This window comes from Muscardinus avellanarius (assembly GCF_963383645.1).
Source record: "Muscardinus avellanarius genome assembly, chromosome: 16".
In the NCBI taxonomy this organism is placed as follows: Eukaryota; Metazoa; Chordata; class Mammalia; order Rodentia; family Gliridae; genus Muscardinus; species Muscardinus avellanarius.
In genome coordinates, this window is record NC_137802.1 from 25034454 (window position 1) to 25052376 (window position 17923).

Consider the following 17923-nt stretch of genomic DNA (forward strand, 5'->3'; position numbering starts at 1 on the left):
CCAGTCTCCGCCTCCCAAATGCTGGGATTACAAGTGTGCGCCACCACGCCCGGCTCAAAAGTGAAACTTTTAGGATCAATAACAAGAGTCAATTTTTAATACTTATAAAAGGTGACTATCTTGACTCTCCTTAGCATATCCATGGTAAAGTTGTACTGTGAATTTGGGGAACTTTAGGGCTAAGATTAAATTATTCTGAGCAAGCAGTTTAACTGTTATTGTTGAACATCAAATAGCTTTTGATATTTCCTTTGGTGCAGAGTTGATGTTTTTTTGTTTGTTTGTTTGGCACTGGGAATTGAACCCAGAGGCATTCCACCTCCAAGCTATACCCTCAGGCCAATTTTTTCTTATTTAGAAACAGTGTCTCAGCCCCCCAGGTACTGATTACAAATGTGTGCCAATATGCCTGGCTGCCTTGATAATGTTTATTAATACATTCAGATTAAAATTACAAGGCAAAGGGATGTTTATGTTTGGAGCATTTTGTTGTAGTCAGTTGACAATTAATGTTTCATTATTGTTGTTTTGTGTGTTTGGTACTAGAGATTGAACCCAGGGACATATAACCTCTAAGTTATACCCCCAACTCTTTAAAGCAATTTTTAAAAAGTTTTTGAAACAGGGTATTATTAGGTTGTTGAGGGACTTGCTAAGCTTCTGAGGCTAGCCTGGAACCTGCAATTCCCTTGTCTCAGCCTCCCAAGAATTTGTGCCACCATGCCCAGTTTTCTGAATCACAAGTAATATCACATTACATGCTGTCATATGCTAAAACAAAAAGTGAAATTCCCATTCTGATGCAAATTGGCAGCAGGTGTATTTTTTTAGTTCATGTACCATTTATCAGACCTTGTTAAAAGTACAAAGAAAACTTAGGGTGGTGTGTGTGTGTGTGTGTGTGTGTGTGTAAGTAACTGGGGCTTAAACCCGGGGGGCATTCTACCTCTGAGCTACACCCTCAGTCCTAGCCCTATTTTTTATTCTTTATTTTGAAACAGGGTCTCACTAAATTGTGGAGGGCCTCAGTTGCTGGGGCTGGCTGCAAACCTGCATTTCTCCTTTCTCAGCCTCCCAAGTATTGAGATTACAAGCATGTGCTCCCATGACCAGCTCAAATTTACATATTTTAATACTCATTTAACTGCCGTTGAGGAGCTTCTAACATTTAACTGGAAGTGATGAATCTGCAAAGTAAAATCATGGTAAAGATATAATCGACAAGAATCCAACAGAATTTTAGAAGTGTTTTGAGTGCTTGATAAAAAACACGTGTCTGTGGTTTGCATCAACATATGCAGACATATTTGTATGGAAAAAACTTTAGTGTGGTTTTAACTGTATTGCTCTTATTTTCAGTGAAGTTGAGCTTATTTTCATTCCTTTGATGGTTGTCATTTTCACATACTTGCTTGTTCTGTGTGCAACTGGGGATAAAACCCAGGTGCGTTCTACCGCTGAGATACCTCAGCCCTATTTTTTATTTTATTCATTATTTTTGCCAGTCTGGGGATGGAACCCAGGAGCATTTGACCTCCCAGCTATACCCCCTGCCCTATTTTTTATTTTGAAACAGTTTATCACTAAGTTGCAGAGGGCCTCATTAAGTAGCTGAGGCTGTCTGCAAAACCCCTCAGGTCTCATCCCCCCAAATGCTGGGATTACAAGCATGCGCCACCACACCTGGCCTATTTTTTATTTTGAAACAGGGCCTCACTAAATTGCTGGCTAAGAACCTATGATCCTTCTGTCTCAGCCTCTCAAGTACTGAAATTACATACATGTGCCATAACAGCCAGCTAAGCAACTCTTTTCAATTAAAGATTGTCTTAAGTTTATATTTTTATTTATTTTTTGCTGGGAATTCAACCCAGAGGCATCCTACCTCTGACATACACCCACAGCCCTATATTATTTTTTATTTGGAAGTAGGATCTTGCTAAATTGTGGAAAGCCTCACTAAATTGCTGAGGCTAGCTTTAAACCTGTGATTCTCCAGTCTCAGGATCGTAGTCTCAAGTACTGGTATTACAGGCCTGTACCACCACACCTGGTAAATATGCTCTAATTTACTCCTCCTCAGTAAATGACTTTCCTTGCTTGGCTAATAATATTCAGAAACATGCTTTAGTCATAGCCTCATTTTCAAACTTTACTTCTGTGAATAAATTTTGCTGCAATGACAGTCCGCTTTAAATTTAATTTTTCTATTGCTTTCCTGTCAGCTGGCAATATTGTAATAGGGCTTAACCTGAAAATATCTATGTATCTTATATTCTTTTAGCTTAAGCTAAAAGAATACATATCTTTTAGTCAATACATAATCAACAAAACACTTTGCGCCATTTAATTTGATAAAAAAAAAATGATTCACCCTCCAGTAGAATTTAAGAGCATTAGTACTCTACTTGTTTTGACATGATGGATAGGCACTGGTAGAAAAAAAAAATTAAATGTTTCAGCTTAGTGATAGGTATTGAAATATACTTGCATTACTGCAAATTAGTAGTGTGCCAAGCTGTGGCATCTAGAGACAAAACATCACCCACTGTTTGCTGCCACCCAACTTTGTGGTGGTGCACATCTATGATTCCAGTACTTGAGAGGCTGAGACAGAGGATCTCAGATTCATGGTCAGCCTCAGCAATTTAGCCTGCAACTTAATGAGACCCTATTTCAAAATAAAAAAATAAAACAGAGCTAGAGTCAGGCATGGTGGCGCACACCTGTAATCCCAGTACTTGGGAGGCTGAGACAGGAGGAATGCGTAGGTTTGAAGCCAGCCTCAGCAACTTAATGAGCCTCAAAGCAACGTAGTGAGACCCTGTTTCCAAATAAAATATAAAATAGGTCTAGGGGTGTAGCCCAGAGGTAGAAAGCCCCTGGGTTCCATCCCTAGTGCCACACACACATATACATACATACATACATAAAATAGGACTAGCTCAGAGGCAGACTGTCCCTGTGTTCAACTCCTAGCACACCACACACCCACACACACTTTATTAAGTAGTTGGGCATGGTGACACACGCCTGTAATTCTAGTACTTGGGAGGCTGAGTTGGGATATCATAGGTTTGAGGTCAGCTTCAGCAACTTAGCAAGAGTCTGTGCATGTATGTCATTGTCGACATGATTTACAGTATGATGTGAGACCATAATGCACCAATAAAAGTACATGAAAAATAAAAAGTACAGAGAGCTAGGGGTATAGTTGTAACCTGGAGGCAGAATGTTCTTGGGGTCAATCCACAGTCACACACACACACACACACACACACACACACACACACACACACCTATTAAATATTAAAGGAAAAAATACCAATTCAATATAAACTCTTCAAACTTAAAAGAGGAACCACTTCCCAACTGATCTTATGAAGCATCATTGCCCTGATTTAAAAGAGGCTGGAGTCCAGCTCAGAGGTAAAGCACAGACCTAGCATGTGCAAGGCTCCAGGTTCAATCTCCAGTACCACAAAAAGATAACGATAAAAATTAAAAGAATATTACAAAAACTAAATAATTCTGACCAATATCCAGGACTCAGGCTGTAGCTCAGTGGTAAAATGCTTCCTTAGCAAGGCCCTAAATTCAATTCCTAGCCCTGCAAAAAAAAAAAAAAACTAAAGATTCTGACCAATATTCTCCATGCTATGAAAGCCAAAATCCTAGTGGTTATTAGCATCTGTAAAGGGTAGGGAGGGAGAGGGGATAAAGGGACAGTGTTTTACAGTAACAGAGGAATAACTACTACTACTACTACTACTACTACTACTACTACTACTACTACTACATTTTTTTAGGGGATATTGGGGATTGAGCCCAGTGTCATTCTACCTCTGAGTGACACCATCAGCCCTTTTAATTTTTTGTTTTGAAACAGGGTCTCACTAGGTTGCTGAAAGTCTTGCCAAGTTGCTGAGGCTAGCCTTGAACCTGCAATCCTCATGTCTCAGCTTCCCAAGTACTGGGATTATAGGAGTGAAACCCTGCTTCAAAATAAAGAATAAAAAAATAGAGCTGGGGGTGTAGCTCAGAGGTAGAAAGCCCCTGGGTTCCATCTCCAGTACCACAAAAAAATAAAAATAAAAATATAATACAGTAGGATAACTATGAGTAGCAACAATTAACTGTATATTTCAAAAGAGATAGTATAGAGTATTTTGAATGTTCTCAATACAAAAAAAATGGCAAATGTTTGAAGTGATACAGCAATTACACTGTATGCATATATTGAAAGATCAGTCTACCCCCCAAAATTTGTACAACTATGTGTCAATTTTTAAAAGACAAAAATCTGAAATAATACCAGCATTATCAACAGACTTAAGAAATAAATAATATATCCACAAAGGCAGGAAATAAATTTGATGAACACAATAACCATTCATGATTAAAAAAACAACAAATGAACAGAAAGGGACATCTTTAACTTGTTAAAGGTATCTACAAAAAAAACACCAACACGCCTAATATCATACTTTTTTTTTTTTGGTGGCACTAGGGATTGAACCCAGAGGCATTCTACCTCCAAGCTCATACCCCAGCCCTACTTTATTTTTATTTGAATTGGTCTCCTTAGGTTTATGAGTCTCACTACTTAAGGTTGTCCTCCAACTTGAGATCCTCCTGTCTCAGCCTCCAAAGTACTGAGATTACTGCCCTGTACCACCACACCTGGCTTTACAGCTAATATCATACTGAATGCTTGAAGACTAAAAGCTTTTCCCTGAAGATCAGAAACAAGGCAAGATGTCCACTGTAACCACTGTTTCTCAACATTGTACTACAGTTGTAACTGCTATAATAAGGCAAGAAAAAGAAAAGGGATGTTATTACAGAAGAAAACTGCCTTTAGGTACTGATAATTTTTCTTTTCTTTTCTTTTTTTTTTTTTTTTTGGTGGTACTGGGGGTGGAACCCAGAGGCTTTCTACCTCAAGACTATACTCCCAGACCTATTTTCTATTTTATTTGAAAACAGGGTCTAAGTTGCTGAGAGGCTCACTAAGTAGCTGAGGCTGGCTTGAACCTGACGATCCTGTCTCAGCCTCCCAAGTGCAGAGATTACAAGCGTGCACCACCACACCCGACGATAAAATTCTTGTATACATGAAAAAGCCCAAAGAATATATAAAATAGAAACGGAAAATTGATTATTTAGATAAAAGCCTGACAATATAAAATTAGTATTCTGTTTTATTTTCTTCTTTGTTCCTCTTTTTTTTGGGGGGAGGGATGGTACTGGGGATTGAACCTAGGGACATCACACCTCCAAGCTATTCTTATATTTTTATTTTGAAACAGGGTTTCAATAGACTGATGAGAGTCTCAACTACTTGCTGACTGTCCTCAAACCCACAATCCTCCTATCTAAGCCTCCCAAATACTGGGATTTCAAGCATGCAACACCACACCTAGCATATTTTTTGTTTGTTTTTGCAATACTCCATACATCACCAAGAGCCCTGCATATGCTAGTCAAGTACTCTACCACTGAACTACATTTCCAGCCTTTTTGAATATGGCTTATTTAATAAGAATAAAACTCTGATGAAAGAAAGCAAAGACAACCTAGCTAAATGGAAAGGTATACTGTTGGTGGACTGAATGACTCAATATTGTTATAAAGGAATTCTCCCTAACTGATCCAAAAATTTAATAATTCATAGATTCAAAACAATCTCAACTAAGCTGGATGTGGTGGCGCATGCTTGTAATCTCTGCGCTTGGGAGGCTGAGACAGGAGGATCACACAGGTTCAGAGCCAGCCTCAGCTACTTAGTCCTCAGCTAACTATTGAGGCCCTCTGCAACTTACTGAGACCCTGTTTCAAAATAAATAAAAAATAGGGTCGAGCATGGTGGCGCATGCTTGTAATCCCAGCATTTGGGAGGCTGAGAAAGGAGGATCACAGTTCCCAGACAGCCTCAGCTACTTAGTGAGGACTCTCACTGAGTCCTCTGCAACTCAGACCCTGTTTCAAAATAAAGAATAAAAAATAGGGCTGGGAGTGCAGCTCAGAGGTAGAATGCCCCCGAGTTCTATCCACTGTACCAAAAAAAAAAAAAAAAAAGGAATAAAAAATACAGCTAGGGATGTCGTGTGGAAGTGGAATCCTCCTGGGTTCAATGCCCAGTACCCCCCAAAAAAAAAAAAAATACACCTAATTCTAAATGCATATAAAATGGCAGAACATCCAAGTTAGTCTAAATAGCCAGGCGTGGTGGCACACACTTGTAATCCTCGCGCTTGGGAGACAGAGACAGAAGGATCGCGCAGGTTCAAAGCTAGCCTTGCTGGCTTAAGAGACCCTGTTTCCAAATAAAAAAAGTATAAAGTAGGTCTGGGAGTATAGCCTGGAGGTAGAAGGGTTCCCAGGAACCCCAGTACCACCAAAACAAACAAACAAATTAGTCTAAATAATTTTGAAGAAATAAAGGGACTCACACTACCGGATTTTAAAACTTATTATGCCAGGTACAGTGGTGCATGCCTGTAATCTGTAATTCCAATACTTGGGAGGCTGAAACAGGAGGATCATAGGTTGAAGACCAGCACAGAATGTAGTAAGACCCTTTTACAAAATAAATAGGGCTAGGAATGGTGGTATAGACCTGAAATCCCAGTAACTTGAAAGGCTGAGACAGGAGAATGGCAGGTGTGAGGACAACCTCAGCAACTCAGTGAGACCTTGTTTCAAAATAAAAAGTAAAATATGGCTGGGATTTAACTCAGAGGTGGAATGCTCCTCAGTTCAATCTCCAGCAGGTGGGGGGGGGGCTTATTTAAGCTACAAATAATCAGGACAGTATAGTAATAAATGCAAAGCCAGACATATAAACCAATAATATAAAACAGAAGTATAGAAATAGACCATACACAATAACTGATTTTGATAAAGAAGCAATAGAGAAAAGATAATTTTTTGGAAAATGTCATCACATCAATTGGACATCTATTTGTATAAAAATGGGGGGGATTTTTTTGTGTGTGTGGTACTGGGAATTTAACCCAGGGGTGTTCTACCACTGAGCTATACTCAAAGCCCTTTCGATTTTTTATTTTGAAACAGGATCTCACTAAGTTACTGTATGCTGGCCTTGAACTTTTTTTTTTTTTTTTTTTTTTTTTTTTGCAGTGTTGTGGATGGAACCCAGGGGCAATCTACCTCTGAGCTACACCCCCATCCCTATTTTTCACTTTTTTTTTTCCCCCAGTACTGGGGATGGAACCCAGGGGCATTCTACTTCTCAGTGATGCTCCCAGCCCTATTTTTATTCTTTATTTTGAAACAGGATCTCGATGAGTTGCAAAGGGTACGTAGCTGAGACTGTCCACGAAACATGATCCTGCTGTCTCAGCCTCCTAAATGCTGGGATTACAAGCGTGTGCCACTAAGAAACAAGGTCTCACTAAATTGCAAAGGGCCTTGCTAAATTGTCGAGGCCGGCTTTGAGCCTGAGATCCTCCTGTCTCAGCCTCCCAAATGCTGGGATTACAAGTGTGAGCTATCACACCCTGCTGGCCTTGAATTTTTTATCCTCATCTTAACCTCCGAAGTACTGCCCTGCTCAGCTAAAAATGAGTTTTGAGTCATACTTCATGCCTTACAGAAAAATTAACACAATATAATTCATAAATGTCACTTAAAAAGTTAACACTATAAAATGTTTAGAAAAACTGAATATAAACTGGAAGTGGTGGCGCTGCTTGTAATCCCAGCATTTAGCAGGCTGAGACAGGAAGATCGGAGAGTTTGCAGACAGCCTCAGCTACTTTGTGATCCTTTGTAACTCAGTGAGACCCTGTTTCAAAAAATAAAAAATAGCAGGGTGTGGTGATGCACACTTGTAATCCCCTCGCTTGGGAGGCGGAGACAGTAGGATCATGCAGGTTAAGCCAGCCTCACTGGTTTAAAAGACCCTGTTTCCAAATTAAAAAATGTAAAAATAGGTCTGGGAGTGTAGCCCGAGGTAGAAGAGTTCCATCCCCAGTACTGCAATAAAGAAAGAAAGAATAAAAAAATAGGACTAGGGTGTATCTTGGGAGGTAAAATGTCCCTGGGATCCATCCCCAGTATCGCAAAATAATTAATTATTTATTTATTAATAGAGCTGGGGTGTAGCTCAGAGGTAGAAGGTCCCTGAGGTCCATTCCTAATATTGCTATTGCAAAAAAGAAAAAAGAAAAGAAAAATAAAGAATAAGAGGGATAAGCATGTAGCTCAAAAGTAGAATACTCCTGGTTCAATACCCAGTACCAAAAAGTTAACATAAAAAATGATAACAGAGTCCTTTCCTAAAATGGGGAACAAAGAATTTGGGAGGCTGTGACAGGATGATTGCAGGTTCAGATAGCCTCAGTTACTTAGTGAGGCCCTCTGCAACTTAGTGCAATCTTGTTTCAAAATAAAGAATTAAAAATAGGGCTGGGGGTATAGCTTGGAGGTAGAATGACCCTGGGTTCCATCCTCAGTACCACTAAATAAATAAATAAATAAATAAATAAATAAATAAATAAATAAAATGGGGCCTGGCGTGGTGGTGCATGCTTTGTAATCGCAGCATTCAGTAGGCTGAGACAGGAGGACCACAGTTTGCGGACAGCCTCAGCTACTTAGTGAGACCCTCCGCAACTCAAGTGAGACCCTGTTTCAAAATAAAGAAAAAAAAATTGGGCAGGGAGTGTAGCTTGGAGGTCGAATGCCTCTGGGTTCCGCCCCCAGACCCAGAAAAATAAATAAATAAATAAATAAATAAAATGAGGAACAAGGCAAAGATATCCACTCTTACCATATCTATTCAACATTGTATAGTGAAATAAAGCAAGAAAAAAAGTAAAAGGCATTCAGACTGGTAAGGAGGAAATAATATCATCTGCATGTGTGTATGTGTATGTGTTTATATATTGTCCATAGAGAAAAGTCCCAAATAATCTACAATAGCTACTGGAATTAAAAAGTGAATTTACCAAAGTTGGAGTTGGGTGGTTAGATACACACACACACACACACACACACACACACACACACACACACACACGACAGGAAAAGAAAAGGAGGGAGAGAGAGAAAAGAAAAGAAATACTTAGGATAAATCTTTTTTGTTTTTGCAGTGCGAGGGATCTAACCCAAAGCCCTGTGCATGCTAGGCATGCATTCTACGCCTGAGCTACAGTTCCAGCCCTACTTGGCTACTTAAGAGATAAATCTAAAAAATATTTAAGATTTAAATGCTGACAGCTGGGCATGATGGCACATGCCTGTAATCCCGATTCTAGGGAGGCTGAGATAAAAAGATTGTAGGTTTGAGAACAACTACAGCAAGTTAGTGAGCCCCTATTTCAGAATAAAAAATAAACTCAGCATATTGGTGCCTGCTTGTAATCTGTACTTGGGAGGCTGAGACTGGAGAATCACAGGTTTGTGGCCAGCCTCAGCTACTTAGTGAGACCCTGTTTCAAAATAAAAAATTTAAAATTGGGCTGGGGGTATAGCCCTATTTTTGTGTTTGTAGTACTTAGAAACCTGAGACAGAAGGATCACTGGTTCAAAACCAGTGTGGAGTAACTTAGCAAGACCATATTTCAAAGTAAACAATAATGTCAGGCATGGTGGTGCACATCTGTAACCCCAGTACTTGGGAGGCGTGAGACAGGAGGAGCATGCACAGGTTCATGGCCAGGCTCAGCTACTTAGTGAGGCCTTCTGCAACTTAGTAAGACCCTGTTTCAAAATACAAAAATGTGGATGAACCATAGCACCCAGCTCTATACTCATTTTGTCTCCTTTATTACCTTAAACTTTGTGATATGCTCAACTCAGCTCAGTACATTTGCATGTTAAGAGTTTAAGGAGTATTCATCCAAAAGCAAATAGTACAAGGTTAATTAGCCTCAAATTTCTTTAACCTATCTTTTTCCCCTTCAAGATTTTCAGGGACATTTAAAACATTCCCTTTCAGAAAGACTCCAAAAGTGGCACCTTGAAGTTTCCAGTCATTGCTGGAAACACTTTCCCCAAATAAAGGAACACTGTAGGTACGTCATCTCACAATGAGACTGCCCCTCCTCAAGCAGACGTAAATATCTCATGAAAACCAAACTGCCCCCTTCCAGATCATAGGCCTGATAGATATACATCTTGAATAGTAAGTGCAAATTGCCTCTTCATGTAGTTAAGAATTTTTCCAGATCCACTTCACAGAACCAGAAATAAAACAATGATCAACCAGGCCACAGTTAGGTCAAGACTGCTTAATTATTCATAACTCTGGTACCTGCCCCAATTCTTCCTCTATTTAAACCTAATGCTCAGCTTAGCATGATCCCAGTATTTGGGAGGCTGAGACAGGAGGACCACAGATTCAAGGACAGCCTCAGCAAGTAGTGAGAAGACTTTCAGTAATCTACTAAAACTCTGTTTCAAAACAAACAATAAAAAAAAAAAAAATGGGTTAGGTGTGTGTAGCTCTGAGGTAGAAAGTCCCTGGAGCCGGGCGTAGTGGCGCACGCTTGTAATCCCAGCATTTGGGAGGCTGAGACAGGAGGATCGTGTGGTTTGCGGACAGCCTCAGCTACTTAGTAAGGCCCTTAGCAACTCAGTGAGACGCTGTTTCAAAATGAAGAATAAAAAATAGGGCTGGGGGTATAGCTTGGAGGTAGAATGCCCCTGGGTTTCATCTCTAGGCCAAAAAAAAAAAAAAAAAAAAGGTCCCTGGGTTCAAATCCTAGTACCACCAAAAATAAAATAAATCTAAAGTTCATGGCAGAACCCCCAAAGACAGAGCTGAGGTGCTGGATCTCACTTTTGACTTCCCAATAAGGCCATATTGGTTAAAGTTCCTTTCCTGCTATTCAACTATTGCCTTTTTTATTAGTTCTGAGGCAAGTGGCTGGACTTGGTTTATTGGAAATGCCCCAAAGTCAGGACTATGGCCTAGGATTCTAGTAATAATACAAAGATAACTCAATGGAGAAAAGAATAATCTTCTCAATAAATGTTATGAAGTATGTTGGGGTTTCTGTTTGTTTTTTGTGGTGCTGAGAATGGAATATAGTACCTCAAGAATGCTAGGCAAGCTCTCTATCACTAAGCTACATCCATACCTCTGAAATAAAGCTTTTGTGTTTTTTCCACAAAAAAAATTTACTTCATCCTTAAACAAAAATTTACTCAAAACAAGTAACAGGAGCTGGGCATGGTGGCGCATGCCTTTAATCCCAGTACTTAGGAAGCTGAGACCAGAGGATCACAGGTTTGAGGACTGCCTCAGCAAGTAGCAAAGTCTCAACCTAGTGAGGCTGTTTCAAAATAAAAATAAAAAATTGGCCTGGGGGTGTAGTTCTGAATTCAATTCCCAGCACACAACAAAAAAGAAAGAAAGAAAGAAAGAAAGAAAGAAAGAAAGAAAGAAAGAAATAAATAATGGATCTACATGAAAATTCTACAGCTTTTTTTTTTTTGGTGGCACTAGGAATTGAACCCACAGGCATTCTACCTCTGAGCTACACTTCCAACCCGATTTTATTTATCTGGCAATAGGGTCTAAGTAAGTTGCAGAGGGCCTCTGCATTAAGTTTCTGAGGCTGGCTTCAAATTCAAGATCCTCTGTCTCAGCCTCCCAAAAACTGACATTTTAAGTATGTGTAACCACGCCTGGTGCTAAAGCTAAAATTTCTATAGAGAAATATAGAAGAAAAATTTGTGACTTTGATCTATGCAAAAGGTAAGAAAGGTTAATACCACCAGTGTTGTCATTCAGATATTATATACCTCCTAATACTAAGAAAGGCACTATACTTTGTTGTAGTATACCCCACAAATTTGTAAGACTGGACTAATCATGGGGGAAAAAATCAGACAGAGCCAAAATGAGGAACATTCTTTAGAATACCTATCCAATACTCATATGATTGTCATGAATAAACCAAGAGGGGAAGAGATAAAAACCAGTCACAGACTAGAGCAAACTGTAGCAGAAAGAGAACATTAAAAGATCAACTGGTAAAACCCAAATAATGTCTAGAGTTTAGTTAATAAGTAATATACCAACATCAGGATCTTGTTTTGAGAAAAGTACCATGAAATATACGGTATAAGCATATCAATTACAAAGTTACTTTACAGTGAAGAAATGCAAAAGATAGCTGACATCTTAAGTGAGTAAGGTTAACGTCAATGGTATTAAGACATTGAGATCATGTATCACACCTGATATGATATACTGAAAAACCACTAGAATCACTATAGTGGTTTTGTTCTGTTTTTTGGTACTGAAGATCAAACCCATTCTACTCTGAGTTATATCACCGGTCTTAGCCAGGCATGGTGGTGCACGCCTGTAATCCCAGCGCTTCGGAGGCTGAGACAGGAAGACTGCGCAAGTTCAAAGCCAGCCTCAGCTACTTAGGCTCTCAGCCACTTAGTGAGACCCTGTTTCCAAATAAAGTATAAAATAGGTCTGGGAGTATAGCCCGGAGGTAGAAAAGCCCCTGGGTTCCACCCCTAGTACCACCAGAAAAAAAAAAGAAAAAAGAAAAAAGAAAAAAAGAAAACAAGGGTCTCACTATGTTGCGGAAACCCTCACTAAATTGTTGGGGCTAATTTTTAACCTTTGATCCTCCTGTCTCAGCCTCCCATATACTGAGAATGCAGGCATGTGCCACTGTGCCCAGCAGCTTTTTATTCTTTATTTTGAAACAAAGTCAGCCGGGCATGGTGGCGCATGCTTGTAATCCCAGCACTCGGGAGGCTGAGACCGGAGGATCAGGGTTCACAGACAGTCTCAGCTACTTAGTGAGGCCCTCTGCAAATCAGTAAGACCCAGTTTCAAAATAAAGAACAAAAAATAGGGCAGGGGGTATAGCTTGGAGGTCGAATGCCCCTGGGTTCCACCCCCAGATCCGCAAAAAGAAAAAAAAAGAAAGAAGAAAGAGTCAAGACGGGTATGGTGGTGCACACTTTTCTTTTTGGTGTGTTACTGGGGGTGGAACCCAGGGGCTTTTACCTCCAAGCTATACTCGCAGATCTACTTCATACTTTATTTGGAAACAGGGTCTCACTAAGTTGCTGGGAGCCTAAGTAGCTGAGGCTGGCTTCGAACCTGTGCGATCCTCCTGTCTCAGCCTCCCAAATGCTGTGGTTACAAGTGTGTACACCATGCCCGGCTTTGGTGGTACACACTTGTAACCACAGCATTTGGGAGGCTGAAACAGGAGGATTGCAGGTTTGCAGCCAGCCTCAGCAACGTATGAGGCCCTCTTCAACTTAGTGAGACCCTGCTTCAAAATAAAGAATAAAAAATAGTGCTGGGGGTGTCGCTTGGAGGTAGAATGCCCTTGGGTTCAATCCCCAGTTCTGCAAAAAAAAAAAAAAAACTCCAATTAATTAATTAATATTAAAATTTTAAAAATAGGGCTGGGGTATAACTTGGAGGCAGAATGCCCCTGGGTTCAATCCGCAGTGCCACACACACACACACACACACCCAGACCAAAGCCGAGCATGGTGGCACACGCTTGTAACCCCCTCCCCCGCGCTTGGAAGGCGGAGGCAGGAGGTTTGGGCATGTTTGAAGCTAGTTGTGCTGGCTTAAGAGACCCTGTTTCCAAATAAAAGTATAGGTAGAAGGAACCCCAGTACTACCAAAAAAAAAAAAAAAAAAAACACACAAAAAAACAAAAACCAAAACAAACAAACCATACCAATATTCATCTTAACTCTTGAAGTTACTGAGCATGGTGGCACACGCCTGTAATCCTAGTATTTGGGAGGCTAATACAGGAGGAGTTTAGGTTTAGAGTCAGCCTCAGAAATTTAATGAGGTCCTCCACAACTTAATGAGATCCTGTTTCAAAAATAAAAAATAAAATAGGGATAAAGGTATAGCTAAAAGGCAGGATGCCCCTGGATTCGATCTCCAATACCACAAAAGAAAGGAACAAAGAAAGACAAAATCAAAGTTAAAAGAAAAGAAAAAGAAGCCAGAAATGCTGGGGAACACCTGTAATTCCAGTACCTGGGTGGCTGACACAGGAAGATTGCAGGTTGGAATACAGCCTCAGCAGCATAGCAAGACTCTCACGAACCTTGCGAGACTATTTCAAAACAAAAAATAAGCCGGGCGTGGTGGCGCATGCCCGTAATCCCCGCGCTTGGGAGGCAGAGACAGGAGGATCGCGCAGGTTCGAAGCCAGCCGCACGCTGGCTTAGGAGACCCTGTTTCCAAATAAAAATGTTAAAATAGGTCTGGGAGTGTAGCCCGGAGGTAGAAGGGCTTCCAGGAACCCCAGTACCACCAAAAAAAAATAAAAATAAAAATAAAATAAAATAAAATAAAATAAAAAGGGCTAAGAATGTAGCTCAGAAATAAGACATCGCTGGATTTAATCCCCAGTACCACAAAAATAAATAAATAAATAAAAAATAAGCCAGGCGTGGTGGTACATGCTTATAATCCCAGCACTTGGGAGGCTGAGACAGGAGGATCCCAGTTCGAGGACAGCCTCAGCTATTTAGTGAGGCCTTCTGCAACTTAGTGAGACCCGGTTTCAAAATAAAGAATAAAGCCAGGAGTGGTGGTGCACACTTGTAATCCCAGCATTTGGAAGGCTGTGATCCCAGTTCGAGGACAGCCTCAACTACTGAGTTTCAAAATAAAGAATACAAAATAGGGCAGGGGATGTAGCTCGGAGGTTTAATGCCCCTGGGTTCCATCCCCAGACCCACTAAATGAATAATAAAAAAAATAGGGCAGGGGTGTAGCTCAGAGGTTGAATCCCCCTGGGCTCCATCCCCAGACCTGCAAAAAAATAAATAAAATTAAAAAAAAAATAAAAAGGTGAGGAGTCATGAGGACTAGGGATGTAGCTAAGTGGTAGATCACTTGCCTAACATATGCAAAAACCTACTTTCAATCCTCAGATTGCCAAAGTGTTATGGAAGGCTGGTGTACCATTGCAGATTGGAAGAGATGAATGACATAAAATTAACTATAGACTGAAAATCTGAATTGAATAGTGGGGAAAAAAATGGGTAAAGCTGAGGATGCAGCTCAGTGGTAAAATGCTTGCCTAACACGTGTGTGGTTCTCTGTTCAAACTCTAGTGCACTCCTACACACAAAGAAAAAGAGAGTTAACATTCAAATAAAGGCTGAAGTTAAATTTATAATATTGTTAAATTTATAATATTGACCCAGTATTGATTTTCTTGTCTTGTTATAAGTATTCTGTTATGTAAAACAGAGGGAGGCTTGGTAAAGGGCATATAGGAACACACTGTACTATTTATTTATTTATTTATTTATTTTGGCACTGGGGATGGAACCCAGGGCCATTCTACCTCTGAGCTACACCCCTAGCCTGTTTTTTTATCCTTTATTTTGAAACGGTCTGAGTTGCAAAGGGCCTCACTAAGTGGCTGAGGCTGTTAGCGAACCATGATCCTCCTGTCTCAACCTCCCAAATGCTGGGATTACAAACCTGTTGCACCACCTCACCTGGCTCACACTGTACTAATTTTTTAACTGTTTTATAATATTAAAATTACTGAGAAATGTTAAAACACAAACAAGAATGCCTGGCTCCTAAGTGAATCTCCAAAGTTATGAGCCATTAACTGAAAGTATTAAGGTGATATTCCAGCATTTGATTTCTATAATTAAACCCATAGAACAACTATTAAACGCTCACAATACTAATCCCATTGTATTTAATGAATTATATTATACCATAATACTAAATGAAGAGATGTATTTTATTCTAAGCCTTTTTTTTTTTTTTTTTTTTTTTTTTTAGTACTGGGGATGGAATCTAGGGGCCTTCTACCTCTGGGCTACATTCCCAGACCTATTTTATATTTTATTTGGAAACAGGGTCTCTTAAGCCAGCTGAGGCTGGCTTTGAACCTGCGCGATCCTCCTGTCTCAGCCTCCCAAGCCCAGGGATTACAAGCGTGCACCACCACGCCCAGCTCTAAGCAATTATTTTAACAGATCTTTAAATAACAAATAATTGCATATGGCATGGGGGAAGACACACAAATCATCCTTTAAAATGAACTGGGCTTGGTGGCCATGCCTGTTATCCCAGTACTTGGAAGGCTGAGATAAGAGGAACACAGGTTTGTGGCCAGCCTCAGCAACTTAGTGAGGCCCTCCACAACTTAATTTCAAAATAAAAAATAAAAGCTGAGCATGGTGGCACATTCTTATAATCCTAGTAAATTGAGAGGCTGAGACATGAGGATCTCCAATTTGCTGCCAGTCTCAGCTATTGTGAGGCCTTCTGCAACTTAGTGAGACCATGTTTTGAAACAAAGAATAAAAAATAGGGTTGAAGGTATAGCTTGAAGGTAGAATGCCACAGGGTTCAATCCCCAGAACTGCAAAAAAAATTAAAAATTTTAAAAATTTAAAATAAAGGGCTGGGGGCATAGCTCAGAGGTAGAATGCCCCTGGTTTCAATCCTCAGTATCATAGTGGTGCACGCTTGTAATCCCAGCATTCAGGAGGCTGAGACCGAAAGGACCATGGTTCACGGACAGCCCCAGCTACTTAGCAAAGCCCTTCGCAACTCAGTGAGGCCCTGTTTCAAAAGAATAAAAATTAGGGATGGGATGTAGCTCAGAGGTAGAATGCCCTTGGGTTCCACCCCCAATACTACAAAAAAATAAAAATAAGGTCACTTTTATGTTATGCGAATTTAACCTTTTGACAGTACTGGGAAATGAACTCAGAGGCATTCTACCTCTGAGCCACCCTCCATCCTACTTTTTTTTTGCATTACTGGAGATGGAACCAAGGGGTATTCCACATCCAAGTGACACTCCCAGCCCTATTTTTTTTATTCTTTATTTTGAAACAGGGTCTGAGTTGCAAAGGGTAGCTGAGGCTTGTCCTCAAACCGTGACCCTCCTGTCTCAGCCTCCCAAATGCTAAAATTACAAGCGTGTGCCACCATGCCCAGTCCTACTTTTCTTTTTTTTTTTTTTTTTTTGGTAGTGGTACTGGGGTTCCTGGAAGCCCTTCTACCTCCGGGCTACACTCCCAGACCTATTTTTACATTTTTATTTGGAAACAGGGTCTCCTAAGCCAGCACGCGCGGCTGGCTTCGAACCTGCGTGATCCTCCTGTCTCTGCCTCCCAAGCGCGGGGATTACAAGCGTGCGCCACCACGCCTGGCCCAGTCCTACTTTTCATTCTTTATTTTGAAACATGGTCTCACTAAACTGTGGAGGGCCTCACTAAGTAGCTGAAGCAAAATGATCCTCCTGTCTTAGCCTCTCAAGTACTAGGATTACTAACGTGAACACTACACTCTGTTATCTCCTTTTTATAAAGAATTTCAAATAGAAATATTTCCTAACACTATTAGATACTTCCATGCAGTCTAATTTCCCTTTTATAAAGTGGAGCACACTGGACCTAATTAATATTTTTTTGTTAACTCAAGATCATTATTATGAATGACAATGATCATCAGTTAGCCATCCCTCAAGTCTTAATTATCTCTGAGCCTCAGTTATCTCATATGTAAAATGTCAGGTTTTGGTATATCACAAGCTATTTTTTGAGTCATAGATACCTTTGAAAAGCCAATTCAGTTATAGGGATTTGGGTTTATAGGTTTAGGTTTATAGGGTTTTTTTCAGAAGGGCACATACGTAACAAATTGCATAAGATATCAACAAGTTCACAGACCTACTGTAGCTAACAAGAGCAATAATAATAATAATGCCTAGCTGGGCGTGGTGGTGCAGGCTTGTAGTCCCAGCATTTAGGAAGCTAAGACAGGTGAATCGTGGTTTGCGGACAGCCTCAGCAACTTAGTGAGGCCCTCTGCAACTCAGTGAGACCCAGTTTCAAAATAAAGAATAAAAAATAGGGCAGGGAGTGTAGCTCTGAGGTCAAATGT